We start from the raw sequence: 6,003 nt of genomic DNA on the forward strand, positions 1-6,003 counted from the left end.
GAACCTCTAATTCTCGACACCAAGGTTCGATTGTAGAAGAAATGAGTGACCTTGGAGTAGTAGGATTGCTAGATGTACCCTCCAAGGTGTTGGCCTCTTTAGAGAGAAAATGGAGAGACAATTCTCACCTATTTTCCCCAAAAATAAACCCATTTATCACTTAATGAATATTTGGCTATAAAATCATTTATATAGTCACTTCTTTAAGTGACCTAAACAACCAAAACCCTAATTCATTTCATCATGGCTGGCCATTTAGGGGATTTTTGGGCTTTTGGGCTTTAATGAATCTTTATTCATTAAATTGTCATACAACTTAAGTTAATGGGCTTGACGTTCGAAGCCCATTGGGCCTTAAGGTCCAAAACTATCCCGAAGTCTTTAACGAACTTATTCGTTTGATTAATTAACATATTAATTAATCCTTGCCATAAATAAATGATTAAACCATTTAATCATTCTTACTCATTTCCGTTTAATCTCCAATCTCCACCTTTCACGGTGTGCGATCCATTAGGTTCCTTTTAGCGAGGTAGTGGGCGATTAAAACCATTTTACATCGATTGTGAATTGAAACTATTTTCAATTCTCCCTTTAGTGATTATACACGTCTAGGGCTTCCACAAACCATGGTTGACGCCTAGCAGCATGTCATGGTTACCCAAGCTAATCAGAAGAGGTTTAGAGAACCTATTCAGTTCGAGATTACAAATGCAATACGGTCCTTCTCTAATCTAATACTCTTGACCACATTGTTTGGTTTGATAGTTTATTTTCTCATGTCTACTATCCAATGTGTGTCTTGTGCTTATATGATTACCTTGAATGTGATTAGGAACGCATTCCCAAATCTCATTCATACTCTGGCCAGAGATTCAAATCATATCAGAGAGTATTCTCCTTCAAACGGTTTGAAGGTTAGAGATCCCTTGTTGCGCATTCACTTGTCTCCATAGCTAAGCGGCTTGACCCCAACGATGCCGTGGACACCCTCCTGGTGGGATGACTTTGACATAATCAAAGATCAAGGTCTTAACCACAAGACAACTATGATGCCTCAGGTCAAAGGACTACTTTGCATTATCCCAACCATGAGTTCTCATGTGACATGGAATATGAGAACTCTTCGTTGATCGCGTTCAGTGAACTCATTCTCTATTGAGCACCTACCGTACTTGTCTTGATGTCACACACACCAATGACTAGAGACTAATCACTCTCCCTGAGAGAAGACATAGTACGTACCGATCTTGACGGACTGTCAATGCCCAATTGGCAATCCTATGATCAGGAACGTTTAGGATGTGTCTACGAAAGAATGGTCTCAAGAATCTAACTTCATTAGATTACATTCTCCCAATCACAAATTCCTTGGACTTTATCGTTTTAAGCATATAACATTTATATGAGACGGCTCAAACAATAATTTATGCCCTTTATATGTTAAACTGGATTAGTTTAACATGTGAAATGTCCGTAAAGTATCATCACATGATTGGCTTTAGGGCACATTTCCAACAGCACTCGTTACTATGATTTGCATGAAACGTATGCCAAGAATTTACTTAACGTGATTGTGACTAGCAACCTTCACTACTTGTGAATATAAGTTCATAACGATTAGGTGAAATTCCCTTATATTCTAGCGTCAAATTCATGCATGTAAATTAAGTATGCATTCTTAATCGACATACAAAAATAAGCTATCAATCAAGTAGTTAAGCAATTTAAATCACAACTCAGAAATCCCAACTGAAGGTAATCAATTCATATTACAAATATATTCATGGCTTTGAATTAACCTCTAGCCAAAATAAATTTAGTTACACATTATTAAAACAGAAATAAAATATAAGTTTGGAAAGATTTAACCGAGAGAGAAGGCAGCTTGCTGCTTCTGTCTGTCCGTGCCTTTTCTCCGTTCTTTCTATTTTCTTCTCACGTCTGACTGCTCTCTGCCCTCACTGCTCTCTGCCTTCACTGCTCTCTGCCTTCCCTGTCAGTTTCTTCCCTGCTCTCTTTATTTTTTGCCTTCCCCCCTTCGCACTGCACTCCTCCTTTATTGTATTGCCGTGCTTTTCTTCTGTCTTTCCTCATCATTTTCTTATATTTTTTTGTTTTCTTTTCTTTTCCTTCCACTCCATTTTGTCTGCCCGTGTTTTCTGCTTTTCTTATTTTATTTCTGCTTTCTTTTCCACTTCTGCCTACTGCACCTATTCTTTTATTTACTCTTTTCCCCACAGTTCGTTTCTTTATTCCTCCATTAGTTGCGTCGGTGCACTCCATTTCTCATTAGTCTTCTTTCATTTCTTTTATTCTTTCTGTCCCTTGTGCCATCCTCTCTGTACTTCTTTATGCCGTTTCTTTTATTTTCTTTTCAGCTCATTTTCTATGAAAAAAAATGCTAACACAAAATTAATTGTACATTAACACAAGGTAAGGTAAAATGCCACAATTTTAACACAAAAACATCCAAAGACTTTAGAAATGAATGGTATAAATGCATGAAATATATGAGTGATCACAATGTAGCTTGGAACTTGTGTTTACCTATTCTTTCATTTCAAGAACCCTCTCCCTAAACCTCATTACATCCAATAAAAATCCTCTTGATTTAAGTTTTGCAATTATGACTGTGGAGAAGTGATCTTTATGCAAGCTCATGGTAGAACTTTCACATTTGATTCTTTGAGCGAAACACATTAAAACTAAACACATGTGTGATTGAGTGTATATCCCGTGAGAAGGTCGCTAGTTTGCATATGATGATTTTAAAAATAAAAAACTTGAAATTGCATTAGCATGGCTATCTCACACACTACACTTCAAGGATGATTTAAAGATTACTGCTAATATTTGAATAAGGAAGATGAACTTGGATTAGCTTGTTTGGTGCCAGCTATGGTTCTTGTTGATTTGTGTTCTCGAATGAAATTCTATGAGGGTCACATAGGGGGAAGCTAATGTTTTTCTTGTTACTTCTTGTTCTTGTTTTCTTTGTTTTGCTCGAGGACTAGCAAAAGTTAAGTGTGGGGGTATTTGATCGGATCATATTTATATATATTTTTACTTCGAATTCACTCGTCTTTTCTTAGTTAGTTCCTTATATTTTTGAGCTATTTACGTTATTTTTGTGTTTATAGGATTTGTTATGCAAAGAAAATAAAAATAGAACAAGTGAAATTTTATGTAATAAATTCGTCAAAACTATCTGTGTAGATCAGCTTTTAAATTAAATTAAAAAAAAAATAATAATGATAAGTCATGATGATGTTTGAAACATCATCATGATTCATGTTGTGAAGGGAGAAGAAAATGCACGGCAGAAGATAAGAAAAGAAATAAAAAAAGGAAAAGAAAGAGAAAAGAAAAAGAAAGGAATGATAAGAGGATATTTTTTTGGACAGAGGAGAGGAAGACTCGGACAAGGGAGAAGAGAACAGAAAACAAAAGAAGAAAGAAGCAGCTTAGCTGCCTGGCTGGGAAGAAAAAGGAATAAAAAAAATATATGAAAGAAGAATAAGAGGAGGACAGGAGCACAGCGCCAGGGGGGAGAAAAAAGGCTGCCTTTGCAGCGAGAAAGAGAAGAGAGGCACGGACAGGAGAGCTAAGAGAGGCAGGTCAGAGGTCAGAGGAACGAGGAACAGAAGGCGTGGGGAGAGAGCAAGGCAGAGAGCAGGGAAAAAAACAGAAGGAGCAAAGCTACCTTCTCTCTCGGTTAAATCTTTCCAAACTTATATTTTATTTCTGTTTTAATAATGTGTAACTAAATTTACTTTAGCTAGAGGTTAATTCAAAGCCATAAATATATTTGTAATATGAATTGATTACCTTCAGTTGTGATTTCTGAGTTGTGATTTAATTTGCTTAACTGCTTGATTGATAACTTATTTTTGTATGTCGATTAAGAATGCATACTTAATTTACATGCATGAATTTGACGCTAGAATATAAGGGAGTTTCACCTAATCGTTATAAACTTATATTCACAAGTAGTGAAGGTTGCTAGTCACAATCACGTTAAGTAAACTCTTGGCATAAGTTTCATGCAAATCATAGTAACGAGTGCCTCGTCAATGCTTATGTTTTTCATAGAACTTAATGATTCTTGCTTGTATCTCTATTATGCAATTCATGTAGGGAACTTGTAGGGAATGTTTTGAATTGTTGTATGCGTTTTTCCGTCCAATTCAATAACTTAAGGAAAACTTGAAGATTAAAAAAAGTGCTGTTCACGGTTAATCTGAAGTATTGAGATTTACAATTTATTGAAAGAACAACTGAAAATCAATTTAGGTTGCATATGTGTCATGTGTGGAGAAGAACCCTCTAGCTAGTCCGTCACCTATCCTTTCACCTTAATTTCATGCTTTTGTCAATTCTGTAATTTATTTGAGTTTAATTTACTTCTCGTCAAAACCAAACCCCCCCCCATTATTAAATTATATTATTTAGTTAGTTTTCATTGTTGTTAGTCTTTTAATTCAATTTCCGTCCATTTCAGTTCCTAGTGTCTCAATTGATTGTTTTCATTATTTTGAGTCATTCTAAGTGTGTTTCGAGTTATTAGAGTTTTTAGCCTAGTTTTGTGTCCTTGAGTCTTGTTTAATATTTTTAAATTAATTTAGAGTAGATTAGCAATCCCTCCTAATCCCCGGCCTAGAATGATACCCTACTTACATACTTTACTACAATTGTCAAAAAGAGGGTTTAATTTGTGTGTTAACTTATTTTACGCATCAGTTATTTTCTGGGAAAGTATACAGGTTTTACAGCGAGGGGTTAGAAATGTTTTAAATGAAATGTTTTCGAAAAACCTTGTTGTACTGACCCACTCAATTTTGTTTTGCGCCCCTCTAGGTTCTAGTTGCAGAGCTTTGGTGGCCACGAGGAATCCAACGATGTTCTGACAGAATTCACAAAAGTAGGACTCACCCTCGGGTGTTTCATCATAGTAATTGTATTCTTTAAAGCTTCCGAACTGTGTAAATGGTTACGTCACTCTCACGTGACGACCAGCATGCCCTCCTTCGGGACGGGGTGTGTCACACTATCTACAACCTAATCATTTCAGAATCCTCCATATAATCCATCATCCATCCTTTTAAATCTCACACCAATTTTCTCAATATCTCTATCATTATTCATAGTTTTTGCTTCCTTCTTCACCAAATCAAAATTTGTATCATTATTCACAGTTTCTACTTACAATGTCTTCTTCTTCAAGCATGATGTGGGAAATTGATCAAGAAGAGGAAGAATTGTTTAACCAATCTGAAGGAATGTTCAATCTCCATATAGCCCAAAATGAGAAGGAAGAGGATGAGAAGCGGAGAAGGAGAGATGACGAAGCAAGAATGGCCAGAGACTCACATTCTTGTTGAGTCGTCCAAGCTGTGGCTCAGATATGCAGGCCCACCAGTTTTGGAAACCTTGATAGAAGTAGGCAACAACGAGGTGATGAGCTGTTGGACGATTATTTTGTCTATAATAGTGCATTTCCTAATGAGTACTTCAGACGTCGTTTTAGAATGGAACGACATTTGTTCAACAAAATCATGATTGCTGTTTGCAACCATGATTCTTACTTTGTGCAAAAGAATGATGCTTGTGGTGCTATGGGTCTCCTTCCCGAGCAAAACATTACTGGTGCGTTGCGGATGCTTGCGTATGGAGCAGCTGTAGACCAAGTGGATGAGATAGCGAGGATGGGGAAATCAACCATTCTTGAGTCCCTGATGAGGTTTTGCGGAGCAATCAAATCTATCTACACTGCAGAGTACCTCCAGAAACCTACTCACATGGACTTGGAAAGACTTCTGAAGAAGGCCGAGATGCGAGGTTTTCCTGGGATGATTGGGAGCATTGATTGTATGCATTGGACGTGGAAAAACTGTCCAAGTGCATGACAAGGCGCTTATAGAGACAGAAAATGAGCAAAAAGTATAATTTTGGAGACGGTGGCATCTTTTGATACATGGATTTGGCACGCCTTTTTCAGGG

The 6,003-nt window shown here is 36.8% G+C and overlaps 1 long non-coding RNA gene across 1 annotated transcript; it reads right to left on the reverse strand.

Moving 5' to 3' along the window:
* Nucleotides 1-1,750: 1,750 nt before the first annotated feature.
* On the reverse strand, nucleotides 1,751-2,518 carry LOC126633711 (uncharacterized). The gene is made up of 2 exons (XR_007627140.1): nucleotides 2,053-2,518; nucleotides 1,751-1,969 (listed from the first exon to the last, which is right to left on the reverse strand). It is a non-coding gene; the product is annotated as an uncharacterized LOC126633711 (long non-coding RNA).
* Nucleotides 2,519-6,003: the final 3,485 nt, after the last annotated feature.

This window comes from Malus sylvestris, chromosome 9, assembly GCF_916048215.2.
Source record: "Malus sylvestris chromosome 9, drMalSylv7.2, whole genome shotgun sequence".
Classification (NCBI taxonomy): domain Eukaryota; kingdom Viridiplantae; phylum Streptophyta; class Magnoliopsida; order Rosales; family Rosaceae; genus Malus; species Malus sylvestris.